Source organism: Octopus sinensis, linkage group LG2 (genome assembly GCF_006345805.1).
Source record: "Octopus sinensis linkage group LG2, ASM634580v1, whole genome shotgun sequence".
Taxonomy (NCBI): Eukaryota; Metazoa; Mollusca; class Cephalopoda; order Octopoda; family Octopodidae; genus Octopus; species Octopus sinensis.
The window spans coordinates 46,047,391-46,073,217 of NC_042998.1; the positions used below are offsets into that span (position 1 = coordinate 46,047,391).

A 25,827-nucleotide genomic window follows, 5' to 3' on the forward strand; every position below is an offset into this window, starting at 1 on the left:
TTTTGAGTCAGCCATTTAAAAATGGATAGCCTCAAAGATAAAGGTATATATTTTCTTTTTTCGCAGCATTAACAGACTGTCAGAATTGTATATTGATGGCTTATTTATTTGCAAGGCCATTTGCTTCTAACACCTTTTACTTGTTTAAACAATAAAAAATGCTGGTCAAAACATAGACACAAAAAGCATGAGCACAGCCAAATCTATCTCTCTCATCACACTCTGCTGTCTCCAAAAGGAAAAGACATATTAAGTTCAGATTCCTGACAGGATCTGAGGTTGATTTTGCTTTCAATCCAGTGCAGTTGATAACATAAGTAGCAGCCAAGTATTAAGGATGATTAAATTGACTACATTCTTTCTCCACCAAATTTTGTGGCCTTGTTTTACTTAGAAATTCATTTGTTTCTTCATTTGTTCAATTTAGATCTGTTTTCCCTGATAGAATGGGTTAGATCAGAAGTGGGGAAAGTGCAGCGGGCAAAAATTTCCAAAGTAAAAGGTCTGCGGGCGGATCACAAGTTCTAACTCTTATGTTGTGTAAATCTTGTATACCGTAAATCCTCCAGTATAGTTTGCCCTTGAATATAATACACAGGGGATTTCTAGGGGGCTGTACCTCTGAAAAACCTAAACCTTGTGTATAATACGCACCCCTTCTCTAACTTGAGTCAAGGAGGTCTATATAACGTCCTTTATTATTATTGTATATATATAACATAATCCAAATGTGTAGCTTTTTCGTGCATTTTGTTTGGAGAAAATAAAGAAATAACAGTAATAATGTTTAATAAATGTTGCTTACTGCAAGTTATGGATGATTCTTTTATGACTTCATTGCTTTCAGGCTTAGCTGAAGGTATTTTCGCGCCTGACATCACAAAATGCGTCTGAATAAACATTGCCAGACAGAAAATAGAGACTCAGACATTGCTTAGAAAATAATTTTCATTTTTAACCTTGTATATAGTACGCACTAGAGATTTTGACCTTTAAATTTTGGGAAAAAAGTGCGGATTATACTTGAGGATTTACAGTATATATGTATGTATAATTCAAGACACATTAATAAAGATAAGTTTAAGACATTAAATTAACATGTAACATTTTCATTAACCTTGTTACTGAATTTAGGATGTTTTATATTATCTATGAGGTGTTCTATATTTTTCAGTTAGAGTGTAGTTGAGTCTCAAGTGGGGTGGTACAAACATAACAGTATGTCGTTTTATAGTGAAAACAAAATTTCCATTCAAATGGCAATTACTGGACAATTTTCCATTCGAGTCTTACTCTTTTACTTGTTTCAGTCATTTGACTGCGGCCATGCTGGAGCACTGCCTTTAATCGAGCAACTCGACCCTGGGACTTATTCTTTATAAGCCCAGTACTTATTCTATCGGTCTCTTTTGCCAAACCGCTAAGTTACGGGGACATAAACACACCAGCATCGGTTGTCAAGCGATGTTGGGGGGACAAACACAGACATACAAACATACACGCACACACACCCATATATATATATATATATATATATATATTATATATATATATATACATATATACAACGGGCTTCTTTCAGTTTCCGTCTACCAAATCCACTCACAAGGCATTGGTCAGCCCAAGTCTATAGTAGAAGACACTTGCCCAAGGTGCCACTGTTTTAATTTGTAGTGGAAATGTGACCTATTGTTGCAAATAGGCATACAAATATTGTATAAATTTTATAACTGAAAAATTTACTATATTTTGTACATACAAGTATGCCAGCCTGCACCCATGGGCAGGAGCTTCCGTGCCCCTGGGTTAGATGAATGCACATTGTTGAAGCATTGTTTTACAGCCAGATGCCCTTCCTGTTGCTTACCTATTTTTCAAATAAAAGTGTTTTTTAGTCACACAGATGCACAAGTGTACATACATGCACACACACATACATATATGACTGGCTTTGTACAGTTTCCATCTGCCAAGTTCATTTATAAGGCATTGACCAGCCTGAGATTATAGTAGAAGATACTTGCGTGATGCTCCACTGTAGAACTGAACCAAAAACACCAAGGTTGCAAACTGAACTTCTTAATCACTCAACTGAACTATTAGCATATTGGAAAAAATACTTAATGGCGGTTCTTTTGACTCTTTACATTCTGATTCCAAATACTGCTGTAGACTTTATTTTTTATCCTCTCCGTATCGATAAAATAAAATACTAGCCAAGTACTGGAGGTCAGTGTCATTTCAGGCTTTGTGCCTATATTGGAAAGAATTATAATAATGATTTTCAAGGTGGTAATTTGGAAGATCCTTAGAACATTAGATTAGTATTTGTAGTATTTGTTCCAAATTTTTATATTTTGAGTTCAAATCCTGCTTAGGTCAGCTTTGCCTTTCACTCCCTTTAGAGTCAATATAGTAAAGTCCCAGTTGAGCACTGAGGTCAATGCAATCGACATACACTCTCCTCTGAAATTGCTGGCCTTGTGCCAAAATTTCAAACTGTTATTAATTTTATTATCTTTGTTGTTGTTGTTGTAATAATAATAAAAAGGTGGCAAGCTGGTAGAATCGTTAGCATGCTGGGTAAAATGCTTAGTGGAATTTCATCCATCTTTACATTACAAGTTCAAATTCCACTCAGGTCGATTTTGCCTTTCATCCTTTTGGAGTTGATGAAGTAAGTACCAGTTGCACACTGGGATTGATATATTTGACTTCCACCTCCCCACCCCCAAAATCAGGCCTTGTGCCTATAACAAAGAGAATTATTATTAGTGGTGTTATCATTGAGTGAGAGAGTAGCACATGCCATCAAAGTGACACCGGAGTACAAATATATGAAGCCCAATATACCCATCATGACTGCCCATCCTATAAGGGTACACCAGGCTCATGTATCGCAACCAAATATGTGTGACATGTTGATTTCATATCAAGATAAATAGTGCATGACCTTGCAGGTGGGGCCTGGTTAGAATTTTCTTCTGGTCTGGTAGTCCATTCAACTCAAAAGGTCCCTGAATAAGGGTTGTTTAAGGATGACGAACAAAACACTCATGTTTCCAGGAATTAATTATTCAAACTCCAAAGAATCCCTCTCAACACATGGCTATGCTGCTTCCCCGCTACTCCTGCTCATGATCAGAGATGTGCATATTGTCAGCCACTAAGGGACATGCTCAACTGGTTACAGTCAAGCAACTGACAAGCAAATCTGTGGCATTGAGAAGAATATTTAATGTAACCCATACTCTCTCTTTTACTCTTACTCTTTTACTTGTTTCAGTCATTTGACTGTGGCCATGCTGGAGCACCACCTTTAATCGAGCAACTCGACCCCGGGACTTATTCTTTTGTAAGCCCAGTACTTATTCTATCGGTCTCTTTTGCCGAACCGCTAAGTAACGGGGACATAACACACCAGCATCGGTTGTCAAGCAATGCTAGGGGGACAAACACAGACACACAACACACCACGCATATATATACATATATACGACGGGCTTCTTTCAGTTTCCGTCTACCAAATCCACTCACAAGGCTTTGGTCGGCCCGAGGCTATAGTAGAAGACACTTGCCCAAGGTGCCATGCAGTGGGACTGAACCCAGAACCATGTGGTTGGTAAACAAGCTACTTACCACACAGCCACTCCTGCGCCATCTTCATTATTATTATTTGTTTTGCTGAAAAAATACACAAGGTCGAAATACTAGTGTTCCAAAGTCACTTTACCCCAATGAACTGGTGTGCTTTGAACATCAACTTCCAATGAAGAAATTCAACAGCAGTTAACATACTCTCTTTTACTCTTTTACTTGTTTCAGTTATTTGACTGCGGCCATGCTGGAGCACTGCCTTTAGTCGAGCAAATCGACCCCAGGACTTATTCTTTGTAAGCCTAGTACTTAATCTATCGGTCTGTTTTGCCGAACCACTAAGTGACGGGGACATAAACACACCAGCATCAGTTGTCAAGCGATGTTGAGGGAACAAACACAGACACACACATACACAGACACATACACACATATATATACATATATACGACTGGCTTCTTTCAGTTTCCATCTACTAAATCCACTCACAAGGCTTTGATCGGCCTGAGACTATAGTAGAAGACACTTGCCCAAGGTGCCATGCAGTGGTACTGAACCCAGAACCATGTGGTTGGTAAGCAAGCTACTTACCACACAACCACTCCTGCGCCTAAAGTCACCTTACCCCAATGAACTGATGTGCTTTGAGCATCAACTTCCAATGAAGAAACTCAACAGCAGCTAGCATCTTAACATTGCTATCTGCTAGAATGTATTAAGAATGAATATGATAATGTCATTGCATAGATACACTATGTTTGAATAAAATAAAGAGGAAGCGCATGACTAATGCTTTTAATCACAGGCTTACCTTGATAAAGTTTACTTGTGTATAAACAATAGTAAAATGTTTATATCTTCTACAATTAGTTTGCTGAGTCTCTGGCAAGAGCACTTAACCTATTTGCCTCACTTCACATAACTGTGTCAGAATGTATTTCAGGTTTTACCGAAAGATTTTCAGAGATAGATTGGCATCTGTTTAACATTACAAGAACTGGTGTTAAGCATTATTAGCTTTACTGAGTTTGGTATAAGGATTAAGAAATTATATTCAGTCACTATTTGGTCCAAAAAGGGTTCATTCCTGAGATATGACTGCAAAGAAAAGCACATGTTCACTCTCTGCGTGTGATTAGACTTGGAAAGTTTGTGAAGAACCTATTGACCCAATTTGCTGAATCTTTTGATGGCACACAGGTGTTGATGGACAGATGACTGACCAAATCCAAGCTTTTCCACTAGTTCCTCAACAGTTACAATGGGATTTTGTTCCACCAAGGTTTGCAGGACGTCCTCGTCAAGTTCTGCAGATCTTCCAGAATGAGGCTTGTTTTCTAGGCTGTAGTTTCTGGCTCAGAATTACTGAAACCACTGTTGACACTGGCTTATGATTATTGTCCGATCCCCATAGACTGCATTAATATTTCTCACACTTTTCATTGCCTTGTTATGTTTATTGAACTCATAAAGCAAAATATGTTGAATATGCTCCTTTGTCACTTCCATTATAGCTTTGAAAAAATAACTGTTAAAATCAAACTGCACTAAGAATAAGGACAAGGTAAAATTACTACCTGCTTTTATAGCAAGTTGACGCAGGTAGTTTACCTCATCCCCCTCTGATGTTTAGTTCATGCAATTGAAAAAAATCCACATTATTGATGGGATGACCCAATATATATGTATATGCGTGTGTGTGTGTGTGTGAATGTATGTATATATGTGTGTGTGTGTGTGAGCATGAATGTGTGTGTGTGCATATATATATATATATATATATATATAAATACATATTTCTATATATATATTTCTTTACTACCCACAAGGGGCCAAACACAGAGGAGACAAACAAGGACAGACAAACGGATTAAGTCGATTACATCGATCCCAGTGCGTAACTGGTACTTAATTTATCGACCCCGAAAGGATGAAAGGCAAAGTCGACCTTGACGGAATTTGAACTCAGAACGTAACGGCAGACGAAATACGGCTACGCATTTCGCCCGGCGTGCTAACGTTTCTGCCAGCTCGCCGCCTTTATTTCTATATATACACACACACACACATTCATGCAAGCACGCACACACACACACACTCAGAAGCCACTGGTCAACCTGAGGCTTCAGTGAGAGTTGCCCATGCATTGAGCAGTGAGATTGAACTAAAAACCACGTGACTGTGAAGGAAACTTCTTTATCATATGACTACACCTGCACCTAAATATATATTTAAATGTATTTTCATTTTCTCTTAATTAACTCTGGGAAAAAAAAATGTCCAACTTATTTGAAGCATGCATGCTTACTCTGTAGAATATGTGCAAAATGTTGCATGAATATGCACCAGTTTCATTGTATACAGGTTTGCAGATAATATTGCAGTTGCTAAACAACATTATCATTTAAAGGAAACCATTCTTTGTAACCTCCGCATGTATGTGATATTGTATGTGTGTATTTGAATTAAATGTTTTAAGCCTGTGTGTGTGTGTGTGTGTGTGTGTGTGTGTGTGTGTGTGTGTGATAAAATTAAGTTTGTCTAAGTCTGTGTGTGTGTGTAGAGATACATGCAAATATGCATAATTGAATGTGTATATAGATAGGTACTGCTATTGATGTATGAATGTATGAATGAATATATAATGAAACAAAATAAAGGAAGTGTAACAGTAAAAGAAGGGTCTTTGAACAGTATGTGCATATATGTGTGTGTGTAAACACACGCATGTGCCTGTGTGTTTGAATTGTGTGTCAAAACATGTTTCTGTATAATCAAATGGATTTTTGTTTGGCATGCATATATGTATATCCATATATATACCTGTATATATATATAGGTGCATTTGAGCATCTCTGCCTATTCACGTTTATGTGCAAATATATGTGTATGCACACATTCACACAGCTATACATAAATAGTATGTTATATCACTAAGCAAGCTCTAAACCATATTTTGTTTCCATCTCATCTCTGACAATGCATCTTCCTTATACTCTTTTCTGTCTTTATAATATTGACTTACATCTGATGTCTTATGTTTCCACACTAGCTTCTAGCTCTCTTTTCATTTGTTATATAATTTCAAGGAATCCTAAACAGACCCCACCTTTATTTTAGAATATTTTTTTCTTTTATCTTCCTGTATTTTATGTTTATATTTTGCTCTGTGTTATTAGTGTTTTGCACACACACACACACACACACACACACACACACACACATGAATGTATGTGCCACTGTGTACATGTGTGGGAGTTTGCATGCATTTTGCTTATATATTTTACTGTTAATTTCTGTATATAGGTTTATTTGCGAGCATGAAAGACGCAGAAAGACAAACTGAAAATAAGAGAATGGTTGTAGGGAAAAGTGATACAGAGAGAGAGAGAGAGGGGCAGAGCCTGAGAAGAAGAGGGAAGGGTGGGAATTCAAGCCAACATAGCAATACATCTACATTACATTTATTACATTTCAATTACCAGACATTAGTAGTTCAGAATTAAGATTATGATAGATTTGATTTAGGTGGTGGAGGGAGATATTGTGGTAGTGGTGGTGGTGGTGGCAGTGGTGATAATAGGGAGGCAGACTTAAGATTCAGAAACAAAGATTTATCCTTCTCTTCATCAAAAACATTGCTGATAAAAATTACCTTTGTTTATATATCATCATCATCATCATCATCATCATTTAGCGTCCGTTTTCCATGCTAGCATGGGTTGGACGGTTCTACTGGGGTCTGTGAAGCCAGAAGGCTTCATCAGGCCCAGTCAAATCTGGCAGTGTTTCTACGGCTGGATGCCCTTCCTAACGCCAACCACTCCGTGAGTGTAGTGGGTACTTTTTACGTGCCACCCGCACTGGTGCCAGACAGAGCTGGCAAACGGCCACGAACGGATGGTGCTTTTTATGTGCCACCGGCACGAGGGCCAGGCGAGGCTGGCAACGAGGGCCAGGCGAGGCTGGCAAATATATATATATATTATTTATTCTTGAAGCTGTTTCCTTTGTTTCGTATTGAAAATGAACCAAATTTAAGAAAACACAAACCATGTAAAATAGGGATAGTTACTAAGACAATAAATCTTTTCCAAATTGAAGGGTAAGAGTTTCTAGTTTATACCAAGTGTTAAGTAGATGAGAAATAAATATTCTTTGGGATATGATGCTGGTAGTCTACTGCATGTAATTTTCTAAGACTGAGATAAGGATACCATCTCAGGGTTGTAAGCTATTTAGTTGCCTATAGTGGTTGAGTATACCTCTCTATGGCTTATATTTATAGTTAGGTGTTCTGGGATATTGTAACCTAAGTATTTTTACCCCGTGACACATTACCATGCCAGTGACAAAATATAAGCTGTTGACTTCTTTGGCTGCTAAACAGACCCCACTGTGGACACAGTTTAAGCAGTGAGAAAGCCTCTATGTGGTTGTTCAATCTCTAGAAATAGCAGCCAATTCTCCATTAAACCACACCATTATTTGATGGGAAAAAGGAAAAAGCACATTGGATAATGATGGCCTTGCTTGATACACCATATCTGAATAAAAGACTGAATGGTCGCTACTGGAATGTCCTTTGATCATAGGTCTGTTTGATCAGGGCTGGACTTGGGTTTGAAACATTGACCTCATATAATGCATGTGTGTGTGTGTGTGTGTGTGTGTGTGTGTGTGTGTGTGTCTATTTGTTCTGTTTGCTTTCTCTTTCTTTCTTTCTTTTTTTCTTTCTTTCTTTTTCTTGTTTTAATCATTGGACTGTGATCTTGCTGAGGCACCACCTTGAGGGGTTTTAGTCAAATAAATTAGCCTTTACTTATTCTTTTTTAAAGTCTGGTAATTATTCTATAGGTCTCTTTTGCTGAACTAACAGGGACATAAACAAACCAACATTGGTTGTTAAACAATTGAGGGGAACACACACACACACACACACACACACACACACACACACACACACACACACACACAATGGGCTTCCACAACTTCTGTCTACCAAATGTATTCATTGCTCCAAGGCTATATTAAAAGACAATAGCCTAAAGTGGCATGTAGCTGTACTGGATTTGAAATCACAGTTGCAAAGCAAGCTTCTTAACCACACAGGCATACATATGCAAACTTTACCTTCATATTTATGTGATAGAGAACAAAAAGTAAAAAAGAGAAATCAAGATATAGTGGATGTAGAAAGGAGGATGATGATGCGAACGGTCCTCTGAGTTGTTGAATGATGGACATAAGGAGGGTGATTGTAAAAGGATAGACAATGATTTCATAGTAGTAATGGAGTGTAAAGAAAGGTAATAAGATCATGTTGAGGACACAAGTTTATTAATCCTATTATCCAGGATTGCTTTATTAAATGTGTTCTTTTATTAAGATAGTAGGGAGTAATTTTAGGGAAGTTTAGCTGTTATTTTAACCATATAAACCAGCCATATCTAGCTCAAATAGTCAACCTCTTTTATATTCAGATTGGCCAAATCTTGCCTGTAACACCTACCCTACAACATCATTTTGAAAATATGCAATCACATCATTGAATCTTTCTGCTACAAGATGATAAATGATTAATTGAAAATACTGTGAATAAATAAGTAATGCAAATAAATAAGTAATGCAAATGCTAAAGGATTAAATTAGCGGGATTGAATTGCGAAATAGAACTCGCACATGATGTGTCCCCAGGTAGCAAATAGAGGGATGATCTTTAGATACAAGTGTTAATGGTGAATATAGAAATAAAACATCTGGGGCTAAACATGGATTGCCCTTTGGCAAAGCATAGCACCTCACAGCCACCTGGTCTTGGATTATAGGTGAAACCTTGAGAAGCATTGTGATGGATGTGCTGTATTGCTGAAACATTCATCCACTGACCAATGGTGACACTTGTACAATGCTTGGCAGAGGAACTTCTGTGGAATCAATGATCAAAATTGCCAATTTCCCTAAAGCGTATTACTGCTAATGTTTGTACATAGCTCCACCAACCATGGACATTATTAGTCAATAAAATTAATTCCCTCAGTCACACATCCAACCCATGCTAGCATGGAAAGCGGACGTTAAAAGATGATGATGATGATATGACTGATGATCTCAGTGAAAATGTGCTGTGTTGATGTGTATGGATAGCAAAGTTAATGGATAGCAAAGGCAATTAGTTACTGATTTCTGGAATGGTCATGGTACTGGTTTGGAAATGTAATGTAATTAGATGGTACATGCTGAATAATAAAAAATGGAAAAAAAAACCCTCCCTAAAATCTGTTGTTATTGCTGTTTAACCCCAGTTTAGCACTAATCCAGGAGAGATGATGTAAAGCATTCCATATGGACTATTTTTCTTTTTTCTCTCTGTTTATCTAAGAGAACATTATTTTACTTGCCTTTCCATTTTTAAGAGAATAAGCTGAGGTGAGGAAGATTTGGTTGTTGTTGCTAGCATGTTGAGCAATCACATAGTTTTTTTTTTTTTTTGGTTTATAGAGGGCTTCTTTGGTTTAGAGTTGGTAGTGAAGATTATTTGTGATACATATATTCAAAGAAAGACTTGGTTGAAAATAGTTAGGTCAGATCTGAGAATGTTGAACTTCTCAAATAAAAGAGATGTATGGTAAAATGTTGAATACAAATTCATCATCTCGTGTCAGAATGAAAAAAAAAGACAACAAAAATAAAATAAAACAAAAAACAAAAGTTGTTAAATGCAGCAGGAGCAAAATTTGACGATAGCATGAAGATTATATAGATTAGTATTTCCAAATGAAATGTTTGTAAAAAAATGTATTTGATATAGATGTATAATAAAAGCAGTAAAAATAAACTGTTGGGAAACAAAATGGAAAATACCGACTTTGCTTGGAGCAATCTGGAACAATAAAAGAATCCATTAGTGCAAGTTGTGGAATTTTCAAAGATTTAAAATTTCTGTTTTTAATCCACTATTTTTCTCTCTTTTTGATCATGACAAAACAATGATGTGTTTTCTAAACATTTCTTGATTGTTTTTGTTGTTTTTCTAGTACGATTATTTCAATGTTTTATCCTGCATTTTATTTATGTCATTCACGTGTAGCTTATTTATTTACATGGTTATATCAAAACTTTACTTACAATTATTAATAGATATATCTTGTCGTTAATTATTGATGGAATTTATCGTAAAAAAAAAACAAAAACAAGAGCTTACTTATATTGACATGTATAAATTGTAAGTAAGATAATAGATACAAGTATAGCCTTGTGGTAAGAAATCTGGTTCCCAACCACATAGTTCTGGGTTTAGTCCTACTCAGTAGTACCTTGGGCAAGTGTCTTCTCTATCAGCCCTGAGCCAACCAAAGCCTTGTGGGTGGATTTGGTGGACAGAAACTGAAAGAGGCCCATCATATATATATATATATATATATAACATCATCATCATCGTTTAACGTCTGTTTTCCATGTTAGCATGGGTTGGATGGTTTGACCGGGGTCTGGGAAGCCAGGAGGCTGCACTAGGCTCCAGTCTGATCTGGCAGTGTTTCTACAGCTGGATGCCCTTCCTAACACCAACCACTCCGTGAGTGTAGTGGGTGTTTTTTTTGTGCCACCGGCACAGGGGCCAGAGGAGGCTGGCAAACGGCCACGGTCGGTTGGTGCTTTTTACGTGTCACCGATACAGACACCAGTCAGGCGGCGCTGGCATCTGCCACATTCGGATGGTGCTTTTTACGTGTCTCCGGCACGGGTATTTTAACAACAATTTCCATTTGATTTTTATTTTGATGTTGGTGTTGACGTACTTGGCTCAGTAGGTCTCCTCAAGAACTTCCAAATTAAGCTAGTAGGGATATACAATCAATGCTGGCTAGCCTCCATGAGCATAGAAAAGCTTCGGTTAGTTTATTTCACTATCCTCAGTAGATCTTCACATCAGTAAATCCATATGTCTCTATAGAGACTGCATGTTGTTGGTAGAGAAGAAATAATAAATTTATTATGAGTACAGAGATTAATATATCCAGTTTATATAAATCTCTGTTCTCCTTATTATTAATTTATACATACATACATACATACATACATACATACATACATACATACATACATACATATATATATATATATGTATATGTGTGTGTGTATGTTACTGTCTTGATGTCACATGATAGTTATAAATGAGTGTCACAGTCATACAAATAGTGTCATTTTCAGTATCCAATGAAAACATGTCTCATCTGATCATGTGGAAATATTACATTACTTGGAAATAGGTGATGGTTGGTGACAGGAAGGGCATCCGACCATAGAAAATGTACCTCAACAAATTCTGTCTAACTCATGCGAGCATAGAAAGTGGACAATGAAATGAAATGATATCATGTGGTTAACATATATCTTGTATAAAAGTTACGGAAGTATAAGGAAAGTATTGTTCATTGCTTAATTCTTTATAGTGAATTGAAAACAGAATTTTAAACTCTTAAAATTCTACAACTTCCACTAAGGGATTCTTTTATTGTTCTAGATTGCTCTGAACAAAGTCAGTATTTTACATTTCATTTTCCAACAGTTTATTTTTACCGTTTTTATTATACATCTATATCAAATACATCTTTATATATAAAAGTAAGGTTGTGTGTCTGTCTACTCCGATTTAGATTCCTAACTACTCCCACATTTTGCGGTGCAGTTTAACCAAAGCCTGGTATCTTATAGTCGTGATTCATATCGAGCCCTTCTGGGTATTAGCGCGCGTCTACGATGAGTCTACGATTTAAAAAATAATTAACCATCATTTTTTTTCCATTTTAATGCATATTTTTTTAAATATAAGGGAAGTAACTTTCTAAAAATGTTTACGATGAGTCAACGATTTAAAAAAAAATTTACCATCATATTTTTTCCATTTTTAATGCATTTTTTTGCTATAACTCTCAAAAATGCTTTATAGTTATTTCCCTTACAAACCCGAGCAACGCCGGGCGATACTGCTAGTTTTTATATAAAAGAGTTAAGCAATAAACAATCTGCTTGAGACTGTTCCTGGTTCTATGACACAATCTTCTTGTTTTAAAGGGGTCTGAATTAAATCTTCTTTCAAAATTGTATGTTAATTTGTTCCAAACACTGGTTTAATAACAAAAGAGTTCATTATTTACATTCAACAGATATTTGTCCTCATCTTGTTTGTTGTTAACACAACATTTTGGCTGATATACCCTCTAGCCTTCTTCAGGTGTTTTGGGGAAATTTCGAACCTGGGTTCTTATTCCTAAGGTATTCTTCGATGTTATTATTATTATTGTTCAGGTCACTGCTTGGAATCGAACTTGGAATTTTGGGGTTAGTAGCCCGTGCTCTTAACCACTATGCCATATGCCCAATAATAACATTGAAAAATACCTTAGGAATGAGAACCCAGGTTCGAAATTTTCCCAAGACACCTGAAGAAGGCTGGAGGGTATATCAGCCGAAACGTTGTGTTAACAACAAACAAGATGAGGACAAATATCCATCGAATGTAAATAATGTACATAATTCCTCATCTCTAAAATATAGAACTGAACAAAAAAGTTATTTTACTAAATTATTTGTTATTTTAAAAGTTAATTGAAACAAAGGTAAGTGTATTTCAATAGAAATATGATAACAAAAGGGTTAATGATAATGAAGCGTTGCTTATGACATAATTTGGAACTCACTGACATATCTCTCCACATATCTGGTTTAGTCATGTGTGTGAGTTGTGTTGGATCAGATCTATTTGGTGTGACTTGCTGGTCCACTGCACTAAATATGTTGTACTTACTCCATTGTGAAAAAAGATCTTATTACAAAGATTAGTTGTAATTTGAACAGACATAAATTGCCCAGTTTATGCCAAATGTTTTTTTTCAGCAACGTTTTTGATATGATAATCTTGTACATTTTTGAGGAATACTATCTTAAAATCTAGGACAAAAATGCATGATATGTATTTAAAAAGTAGCAAATTTGTTAAAAGAGGTCTAGCTGTCATGTTAGCAAGCTGAATGTCTATACAGAAACTTTCACATTTGTTAGTTGGTTAATTGGTTAGTGTTCTCTATGATTCTACATGAAGAATATACATGAAAAGAAAAGCTAATTTATTGCAAGTTCTGTGTCTACATGGTGAATATAGATAAAACAAAGGCTAATTTATAGCAAGTCAGTGATGCAAATTGTTACAAAGCTGTGCTATTATTTCCATAAAAAAAAACCAAAAGTATAATCAAAACCACATAGTTTTGAAATGAATCAATAATGTCAGAAAATAAAATTGCATTATTAGCGTTGGAAACTATGCAAGAAATAATATGCCTAGTATTCTATTGACAATTGTGATGGCAATAGACTTTCTAATTACACAGCAGAGGTGGTATGGATCTGTTGTGACATTACTATCAAATTTATGGTAATTACTGGTGTAGAAAAAGTTGATTTCTTGTCAGTTGTTCCAATTAAAGCATTGACTGAGAGAGAACACGTTATAATATGATTACCATGGAAACTGGAATGTTACACACTGCAGTGTGTGTGCTAAATGTTGGAAATGTATGTACGCTGTATACATACATATATGTGTGTGGTGTGTGTGTGTATATATATATATGTATATATCTATATATATATGGATAAAAAAGAGATATGTAATATAACAATCAGTGTCATTTGATACTGAAAAGTAAAGCATGATCAAGATAAATTTACTGTGTAGATAAGCAGTTATTAGAGAAAATCTAGGAGAGATAGGTCGCTGAGTTAATAATACATCAGTCTACTCCCAACCCCCACCTAAAGGAGCTGGTTTGTATCTTGTCTTTTCTTTCAAGGTGACTACACTTATTTCAGATTGTTTAAATTGCTTCATAGTGGCTTTGGTTTTCCTTTTAAGAGCTGGAAAATACTTCAGCTCTTAACACAACTGTTAATTCTGTACAATGCACAGATTCGCCTTGCATTAGAGATCTGCTAAATTTCTGTTGTATCTGATTCTCTTCTTCCTTACACTCTTTCTTTCTGCACTAAACACTTTTCCTGATCTTTCTTTCCTTTTACTACAACCTTTGGCACACATCCCATGCTCATGATCTTCTCTCAGCCACTTAACAAGAATTCAGACTAAACATTAACTTTTTTATGGCCTAGATAGAAGAGGAAGGATTGTACCCATTAACCTTTACAGGGCCATTAAAACTGGTGATGAGAAAAGAAGAGAAACCATTAATCAAATATAGTCCTTCCAATGAGCTTCCATTCAGTTTTTGTTACCCAATTTCACTCACAAGTCTTGCTAGAAAACCCTTGTCCAATGTACTATGTAGTGGGATTGAACCTGGGACTACGAAATAAACTTCTTACCCATACAGCTATACTTGCGCACATCTCATTAACTTTTCCCCAGTTATCCAGTTATCTGTATCTTGGAAAGCTATGGCTGCTGCCCTTATTCATTAGCCTAACTAATAAAACAATGGTATACTTTACTTAGTTGTAAATCAGTACAAGTTCAATGCTGCAAACAGCTGAAGCATTACAATTGAAATCTGCTTTCTCAGTTTCAGTTACAGAGCTGAAGTTTTCTTACATGTTTAGCATGGAAATAAATGGTCTCTCTTAGGTTGACTTGCCTTAGTTAAACTGCATGGAAACAAAATCTTCAGTGGTGCTGCAATGAAGAGATGGGTTGCAGAAAATTTGATCTGCTTACGGAACAGTAAGCTTGCTTTTGTATATTCAAAAAGGGAAGAAATCAATAGCTTTCACATACAACAAAATGTTCTTATTGTAAACATCTAATGGAAGTAATTATTTCTTTTGATATACCTCAATACCTCTTTTTGTAAGGGAAGGGATATTGTTCATGGTATTAAGCTCCAATATATTGTATGCTCTCATTTTATTTACTAAGGTAAGGCCTCTGGTAAGATTTGAAGCCAAAGCAATGAAGCATAAAATAAGATACAATATAGGAACTAATGTGACTATCTATCATTTTCAATATTGTCATCACAGTTTTTATGGAATTAAAAAAAAATATATTATTAAGTGAATCTGACAGAATTCCTTTGTTCAGACAACCTACTGAATTATATCCCCTGTAAGTTGAACTCTTGTTATTGAACAAATTATATTTCTTGAGTGCTACTACAGTTTTACAGTTAGGAAATAGAAAGGAACTGATACTAGCACTAACAAAGAATTACAATAGTTTAAATTTTATCTAAGAATGGTCATTGATGGGGTTTGTTCTTAAGGTCACTTTTATTCAAGTTAGATGATCAGAAATTGAGTGGATGCACATCCTAATAATGAAGTGCTTGAGCAAAACACTTTTACCATAGCTTGTGTTGTAAAATTATTAAGTTTTGATCAATGGGGTAGAGTCATATTAGCTATTTAAAACATACATACACTGTTATAATCATCTCAGCTTTATCATTATTTCTTTCTTTTACAACAAAGTCACAAGACAAAACAAAACTACAAAAAGAAACAGTAAAAATAAAAGAAATAAGCAATTATGATAAGCTAATGGACATTGTTGTAAAAGAGATTGTTAGAATGAGAGAATGCGTGTATATATGAGAAAAATGGAGAGAAGAGAAAAAAAGAAACAGGAAGGTAAATCTCAGTAGTAATAAGAAATGTCTCAGTTTATATACCAAGTGATTTCTAATAGATACTGTCAAGTGACAGAATATAAATTGTTCTATGAAAGTCATTGATACTATTGTAAAAAAAAAAAAAATAAATGAAATGAAAGTGAAACAGCAATGTATGTGTATTTTAAGGACTAATGCGAATGACTTTACCGAAATGTATTTGATTTAGTTTCAACACATGACCTTACATAAAATCATTTACCAAACAAGCACAACAAAGGAAGTTATATTTGTAATATATGTAGGTGAGTCTTTAACATGAAGGTCTGAAATAGCAACATGAACGAATCTATTTATATACATTATTAGAATTAGTTACATGCATAAAATAAGCTTTTTTACACCAATTTTAAACATTTCAAAACAACCTACTTTAATATAATTCTTTTATCTTGCGTTCTCTCCCTCTTTCTTCCTTTTTTGTTTTTTTTTGTAAAATTGCCGCTTGTGTAAATGTATGTTTTTTTAACTTTTTTTTCATACTATGTTCTTCAACATGGCTAGTCACGGTACTACGTGAACATTTGCTGCTTACTTAAGGTGTCAACTAATTTTTTTACATCTCAATAGTAATTTCAGTCCATCTCTGTGATCTACTAACCAACTGATTGATCTACTCATTACCAATCATATTTATGGCCAGACATTTTTGTTTATGTGGCTTCACATATTATTGAAACTCTTGGTTAAATAATTGATTTCTAACTTTGTTAGGAAAGAAATAATGTCATTAGAACTAACCCTCATCTACTACTGGCACTTATTTTATTGACCCTTGAAAGGTAAATACAACTCTGTCAGTACTTGAACTCAGAATGTAAATACACATACATAAATGTCACATGCTTTTGCCACACCATCCTTCCACTCACTATACAATATTAACCATCGGTTTTATCTTTGTCATTACGATAATTTCCTAATGGTATAATCTTGTGAAAGAAGTCATTTTTATTAGATAGTAACTAGACATGTGTCTACTAATATATAAAGAAGGAGAGTGCATTGTAACAATAAGGAATAATTAAATTTCAAGAGAATATAATTTTAGTTTTATAATCGAAATTGAAGTATGGTGAATTTGTGAAGTGGAATAAATTGAAGCATTTCTGTTTCATAAATGAACATTTCAGACATTTAAAAATTATTTCAAACTAATTCTTTGTATATTTTGTTGGATATCTATAAATGTTTTGAAATAAGGAATAATGTGTCTTAGTAAAAGTCTTTATAGTGGACATAGTCAAGATTGATTAGTAGCAGGAACTTCCAAAGTGCTATAGCATCCGAGAAGGATCTTTGTTTTGGATGCAGAGTGCAAACACTGTGTACACAAAAAGTGAAATTTTCAACAAATATGCAAGAGTTACAGCTGTAGCTAAAATAATGAAGTACATTGCCTAAATATATGTATCTTGGTGGAAGTGGTTGATAAAAACTGCTTTGTATAATATATAGTTAGTATTGGGAGTGGATCTTGTAAAAGTTTAGCAATTTGGGTTAGAGTGAAATAGAGTAAATTTACCAAACTTATTATTCCTATTTTTAGCAAATATTTGAAAGACAGTGTAAAAACCAAAATTTGAGAAAACAATTAGTTTATGTGAGATTTCTAGAAAAATTTGATAAATTCAGTTGCCATATCTGAGGTTTTGACCCTTGTCGTTTGTGTGAGAGTGGGGAAAAGAAAGTCTTGTTACTGGATCACAACCAAAGTGATAACTTCACTTTATCTTCTCCAGTTAACACTCTCAAAGTGCAATCACTTTCAATAATACTAAGCTACAACAATCACAGTATGTGTGTGTGTATACCAACTGGCTTCCGTGCCGGTGGCACATAAAATACACCAATCTGACCGTGGCCGTTGCCAGCCTCGCCTGGCACCTGTGCAGGTGGCACGTAAAAAGCACCCACTACACTCACGGAGTGGTTGGCGTTAGGAAGGGCATCCAGCTGTAGAAACATTGCCAGATTAGACTGGAGCCTGGTGCAGCCTTCTGGCTTCCCAGAACCCCGGTCGAACCGTCCAACCCATGCTAGCATGGAGAACGGACGTTAAACGATGATGATGATGATGATGTATATATATATATATATATATATATATATATTATATATATAATATATATGTATATATATATATATATATATATGTATATATATATATATATATATATACATATATATATACATATATATATACATATATATATATAATTTCAACAAAGAAAACTGTTTGCTGATCAGTGCTTATATTTGTCAGTCTATAAAAATTGTAATTGGCATTATTTAAATTGAGATGTAAAATGATGATTTGAATATATATTCTTAATACATACCAGCAGGATCAAATGCAAATCATCATTGTGAATCTTACTGTACATTACGCAAATAGCACTTTTTCTTCTATAAGGGTGCATAATTCTCTGAAATAATGAACTGTGTTTTGTCTCCTTTCAAGTTCAGTTGCCTCCCAAGTGTTTCTTACTCCACAAACCATGCACATTAGTACTTAACTTTACCTTTCCTCCTGCTAAATTACTATTCTCTGCAACAACTCCCTGTTCATATTGTTATTCATTTGCAGGTGAGCTCCTGTTGAGCAGGTCCACATTAAAAGCATTTTAGCCATGACCACTATTTCTTAGTTTTTGAAACTCACTCTTTCTTTTTTTAAGATGATTGGATGTAATATGTGAATTGGTTGCTATTTCTAGCAAATTGTGGAGGCTTCCTTGTTGTGTTTTCCCAACAAGCATCAACTTACAGTTGTTGACATTAAACATTAATGACATTAATTTCACTGGTGTGAAAAAGGGGCTTGTCATAATCATGGATGCTTCCCTCCTTCTTAGACTGAATAATAATTTTACCAAAAATCCCTTGAACAAAAATAAAACAATAACAACAACAGTAATAGCTATTAAAATGATGTCAGGAATTCCTTTTCTAATTGCATAAATGGATACAAAAAAAAAATGAAAACTATTCACTCTTGTTAACAACTTGTAAGAAATAATCAATTTGTTATGTAAAGAATTGCGTGGAGAATACCAAGATTTAATTGATATTGAAGTTAATTCTGTAGAGGTTAATTTCTGTAAGTGATCTCTACTATTGAATTCCAATATACATGCTCTTTTATTCAACTTTCACAAAACTGAAATTGGTTGAATGAATTTCAATCAATCTGATTATAATGGTATTCACATAGCTGTGTTTTTGTAATTTAAATAAAAGATAAAACATTCAATTATATGTGTGCTTGTATGCATGCATGCATGTATGTATATGTGCATAGTCTATTTTAGAAGTGAGAACTATTACACTCTTAAACATCTGTTGACCATTTCCAAAACTTATAAATATGCTCCACTGAGGAGAACTCCTCTCTTATTGGATGCTGTCCTCCTTTAAACCCTGACACTTTGGATTCCATGAGAGAACCTCAACACCTCTACATAGTTACTCAACCTACTAAGAATAACAGTCAAATCTCTCTCAAATTACTCCCTATTATTTTAAATGGTAACACATAGACGGTGATGTGCAACAAAACAGGCTAGTCATAGCTAGAATTATTTTGATCTAAAGTTTGCCTAATTGGGTTGAGCTGGGATTAAACATCATCATCATCAGCAGCAGCAGCAGCAACAGCAACAGCAACAGCAGCAGTAGAAGCAGTAGAAAGCTATTTTTGTGATCATTATACTGTGTACTTCCTGTACCTCTTCAAATGTTGGTCTCATAGACTTTGTTCATCAGAGCTTGCTGACTTGACTGCATTTTGTCTGTCTTCAAATATACTTGTTCTAGCTGCTTCTCTCTTTCAAATTTCTCACACTTGGTTTCTTTCTGTAAAACCAAAGTACTTAACATTAAATGCCATCCTTCATTCCCAAAACTGACACTCCCTAGAACTTTCTTCATTCCAATATATTCTTGCTGAAAAAAAATTCTTTTATCTACATATTAACAATACTACCTTCAATCAGCTTTCACCCACTTGATCCAATTAAATCTCTTGTAAATTATGAGCCAAAACTGCTGCTTTTAAAACCTGGTATACCATCTTTTGGTAAAAGTCAAGATTTTCTACAAAAAAATTTCTTGATTGTTAATTATAAGTATACAAAGTTATAAAAATAAATCAGTTTACATTTTTTATTTCTTATGTAAATATTTATAATTACATTTTTTTTACAATAAACTTAATTACATTTTCATACATATATAATAAAATTATTTAATGTGACCTTATTAGATTACTCTCAATTCAATGTGGTTTTCAAATACAGAAAGATAGAAAGGTTCTCTGACTGATTTTGACCTTATGCATAAAGAAGAATCCTTTTGTTTTATATATATATACATACATAGGGTATAATGGATAAATTGTTGCCATTTTATATTTTTAATTTCCTGCATGTGCATTGTTTGTTTTTGATTTTGTCAACTACACAGTATAGTAGGGTCAGTTGGGCACTATCTATGAGAAAAACAGCACCATGACGCAATTCACTCTGCCAGAAATTTGGAAACGACATGCTGTACTGCATGGCATTCATGCTGGAAACTTCAATACAAACATTTCAGAGTGTTTGGGTGTCAAACTGAGGACATTGCAGTGAATGAATCTAATGGTGTTTGTGAAGGTACGGTAATTTGGAAAACTCACTCTGATCATTCTGATAAGAAAAGAACTCCTGAATTTGTTGATGAGATCCAGACCACAATTGACAATGATCCCTCTAAGTCAATCAGGTCCATCTCCAAAGACATGGGTGTGTCTGAGTACATGAAAATATTTGGTATTCCTCATACAAGATGAGAAAGGGCCAATTTTTATCCCACGCCATCAAGGATGAGAGGAAAGACCACATTACGAAGCTTTTGAACAAACTCAAGCATCCCTTCCAACCGAACATGCTTTGGTTTTTCTCAGACGAGAAAAATTTCTGCCAGGATTAGATGTGAAAACACAGAACAACCGTTGGCTTGCCATGTCCCCAAAACATGTACTGAGACTGATAAAAAATCAAACATCCAGTCAATATCATGTTGTTTGGAGTGATCACTAGTGATGGCAATGTTATGCCTCCATTCATCTTCCCACATGGCCTCAGTCTCAACACGGAGGCCTACATCAAGTGCCTGGAGGAGGTAGTGCTGCCCTGGTCAAGAAGGTGGTTGCTGAAAGACTCTATGTCTGGCAACAGGACTCGGCACTATGCCACACAAACAGGAGAACCCAATCATGTCTGTCAGACAATTTCTGCGACCACATCATTCCTAACATCTGGTCACCTAACTCTCCAGGCTGCAACTCCACTTGATTATTATGTGTGGGGTGCAGTTGAGTGAGAGACGAACAAAACTCCTGGTAAAGATGAACTGAAGGCAAGAATTATGGCAGCATTCACCAACTTAAAAAGGAAGACCATCCAGAAGGATTGCAGAAGATTGTGAAATTGTCTGGAGGCTGTGGTTGAAGCCAATAACGATTTTATTGAATAAATTTACTCTTTAGTATTTCAATATATTTTATGTAATTTTAATATGTATATAATATCTGTTAAATTGAGATATCAGTGTTATTTTCATTTTTGTGTAATTTAGATGAGAATTTATTTATCCAAAAGTCATATAATCTACGGCTATCTTGAAATTATATACCCTGGTACAAAACTGGTCTACAAATTAGAACACGTATCTACTTTTCTGTATTAAAATATATTTTACTTTCTCTGTCTGTCTGTCTCTTTCTTTTCACTGGTTACTTTATTGATTTTTTTTCAGTAGTTATTTTATATTACTTTTGACAATATGAAATTTTTAACTCTGTAAACTTTGTAGTGAAAGTTTGATTAGCTGTCTTTGGAGAACATTTGTAACAAGTTTATTTTTCTCTTCTGCTCTTTTTGTAAACATTCATTCTCTAGACAAGTAACATATGTTTTCCATATTATATTTCACCAGTACATCTTATTATAGAAAGCTCTTTCGTTCATCGCTCATTATGTGTTTTGCATGACCTGTATTTCTCATTCATTTATTTTCTTTTAATGTTTTTAACAATATTCTCTTTATGGGAATGTTTCTCTGAAAGCAACACAGAAAATATTTGACATACAGAAAATTTCTTTATTTGTCGACAAACTATTTTTCTCTGTGTCATTCTGATAGTATTCACACAAAGCTTCTGTTTTTTCCTTGATAAAGTTATCACAGAGATTTTACTGTAGTTATTGTAGCTTCTGTTTAACTCCTGATCATCCCCAATCAAGATTACAGAAACCTATGACCCAAAGCATTTCAGCTATGGTCATCATCTTTTTCCAGATGTAGCAAATCAAGGGTTACATTATACAATGTCCTTTTTAGTATTTTTTTTAAAAAAAGGACTTTGTAGTGTGAAGTGAAGGAGATTTGGCTGTTATTTCTTCTGGTAGAATCAACATTTCTTATCAAACATTGAGCGAGTGGTAGACAAAATCAATACATTATCAGTTTTGTGTTAACTGGGTCTTCTAGTTTGCCTAATGGTTTATTCAACAACTGTTTGAAGTAAGCTGTTAAGCAAAACTAGAAACCCCTGTCAACACCACCTTAATGATAAATTTGACTCTACTCTGACTATTGAATTAGTAAATGTTCCCTTGTTATTCTTAAACAAGCTTTAAAATAACTGCCATTTATATTTTTGAAAGGAGAGGTACTGTATTCGTTTGTGTATAAGCTACACCTCTAATGTGTTAAATCTTGGTATAAAATATTTTCCCTTTATCCCTGTAGCATTCAGATCCCTTTGTCAAATGTAATACTTATTTACTCACATTGTTTTGAATGAATCATGCATTATCTCATAGCTTCGATGATGTGATTGTTTACCTTTAGAATGACATTGTAGGGTAGGTACAAGAGGCTAGATCTGGCTGGTTTGAACATAAAACAGGTAGCATACTTGGTCTGGATATGGCTGGTTTAAATACTAAAGGGTTATAGTTTTTGTTTTGTCCTGTATATAAGTTGCATCCCAGTTTTTTTTCAGTTAAAATCAATTATAAAATAGTGTGACTTATAATTGAGTAAATATACTATATTTACTTAAATTGATCTTTGTATACAACTGGTACTTATTTTATTAATATCTTCGAGAGTGATTAGTAGAAAAATGCAACACACAGATTTTAATTCACTCCTAAAATTGAATATTTTCTTTAAACTTGGGAAGTTTCTTTCCAAGGTGAAGACCTGACCAATATTTTCATGCCTATGTCTGCTAATCTACCCTCACAACTCCACCAATGCTAGCCAAGGGAGAGTCAAGGGTTGGTTCAGTTTAATACCTGTGTTATCAAGACAATGCCATCAGAATGCTAAGAGCCAGAACATCTACTGTAAAGCATCTTGACAACTGTTAGACTGGTACTTTATTGATGCCCAGGAGAGGAAAGGCAAAATTGACCTTAGCCAAAATTTGAACTTAGATATAAGAACAAATACTGCAAGGTATTTTTTCTGATGCTCAAATGACTCTTCAAATTTGCTGCTTTATTGTAACAAGGATAAGGTTAAATTAATATAAGGCAGTTAATAATATGCAATAAATTATGTTGTGTATAAGACTGCTTCTGTCTTATTATACATGGAGGACAAATATAGAAATCAGGCTTGGAAACACTGGTTTAGACACGATTAGATATCTGTATTTCTTTCTTCAGTTTTAATGCTGTGACTGTTGAGGACATGTGAAGTTTTGAAAGAAATGAAACCAGTATGCTCTGCTGGATGGGTAACGTCAGTGTACATATACAAAAGAGGGATCTTTTCGGTTTGAACAGCAGTTTTTAAAAATAATTTCCACGTAACTAAACACCTTTAAACTTCGTATACTGGTAGAATGTGTTTATAAAACATTTTTTTCTCTTGGCTTTATTGAGAAAATTCTATAGTTTGTAAGATATTTGTTGTTTTTTTCTTCAATTTCTGTAATTTCAATCAATCAATGACGTCTATTGAGTTGAAAACATTCTGTGCCGTATGAATATGTCTCTCGTTTAAGAAACAGATTGGGTTTATTTACATTTCTGAAGAAAAAAAGATACCCTTCCCCCCACCCCTAACCCTAACCCTAAAACAGATTGAAATGCAATAAATCGATACTAGGGTCATAATTATGGGTGACAATTTCGTATGACACCGCTAGAAAAACTGCCGTTCAAACCGAAAAGATCCCAAAAGAGTGTAAGTGATTTGAGAGAAAAACTGGGTATATGGGGCATCAGACATAGTGTGCAAGAGAGAAAGAAGACTGCATTGATATGGTCATGTAATGCATATGACTGAAGTCAGTTTCATCAAGAAGTGTGAAGCTCTAACTGTTGAGGGAACATAATGTGGGAGGGGTAGACTTAGGAAGATGTTGAATGCAGTGGTGAGAGGATTTTCAGATGTTGGACCTCGCAGAGGGGATGACAGGAGACCAAAACTTCTGGCAGTTTGCTGTGCTTGACAAGACATCTCGAGCTAAGTAAATATGTGGTCATCCTTGCATACAGACATGTTGTCTGCATTCCTCTTCAGCTGAGCATACCTAATCTTGTGGACTAATTGGTGCTAGTGCCATGTAAAAAACGTGTGCTAGTGCCATGAAAAAAAAAACACTGAAGCTAGTGCTGTATAAAAGCATCCGGTACACTCTGTAAAGTGGTTGGTGTTAGGAAGGGCATCTAGCCATAGAAATCATACTGAAACAGACAGCTGACCAGCTGCTGTCGGTCAGACCATCCAACCCATGCCAACATGGAAAATGGTTGTTAAATAATGATGATGAAGGATAAAAACTAACAAATGATGCGATAATTCATTCCTCCGGCTATGAACAGAAACAACTATATAAACAAAGGTCACAATAATGACATGCAATTTGAATTTAGTATATTAGAGTCTCAGTTTCTTTGTGATTTGTTATAATAGGTTGGCTAACATAGTTTAAGTTTAGTGTCACTATCTATGTTGCAATGAAACTGTTTTGTTATGGTCAGATGTTTTATGTTTATTTGAATCAGGAAATGATTTTTGTGTTATGTTATAGTAATAATAATAATAATAATAATAATAATTTCAAATTTTTGCCACAAGGACAGCTTGGGAGAGGTGGGGATGAGTCAATTATATCGACCCCAGTGTTCAGCTGGTACTTATTTTATTGACTCCGAAAGAATGAAAGGCAAAGTCGACCTCAGTGGAGTTTGAACTCAGAATGTAGGGACAAGCGAAAAACTGCTAAGAATTTTGTCCAGCTTGCTACCTTAATAATAATAATGATGATGATAATCCTTTCTATTATAGGCATAAGACCTGAAAATTTTTTTGCGGGAGGGGTAAGTTGATTACATCGACCTCAGTGTGTAGCTGGTACTTATTTAATCGACTCCAAAAGGTTGAAAGGCAAAGTTGACCTTGGCAGAATTTGAACTCAGAACATAAAAATAGGTAAAATGCTGCTAAGCATTTTGCCTGGCGTGCTAATGATTCT

General features: G+C 34.9%; 1 protein-coding gene and 1 long non-coding RNA gene across 4 annotated transcripts in view; both read left to right on the forward strand.

Annotated features, from left to right (window-relative positions):
• Positions 1 to 25,827, forward strand: part of LOC115229435 (uncharacterized protein DDB_G0283357-like) — a 114,445-nt gene that overhangs the window by 15,199 nt on the left and 73,419 nt on the right. The gene's annotated exons all lie outside the window — the stretch shown is intronic.
• Positions 7,657 to 24,847, forward strand: LOC118767796. Its single transcript, XR_005003712.1, has 3 exons — positions 7,657 to 7,667; positions 14,419 to 14,424; positions 24,758 to 24,847. It is a non-coding gene; the product is annotated as an uncharacterized LOC118767796 (long non-coding RNA).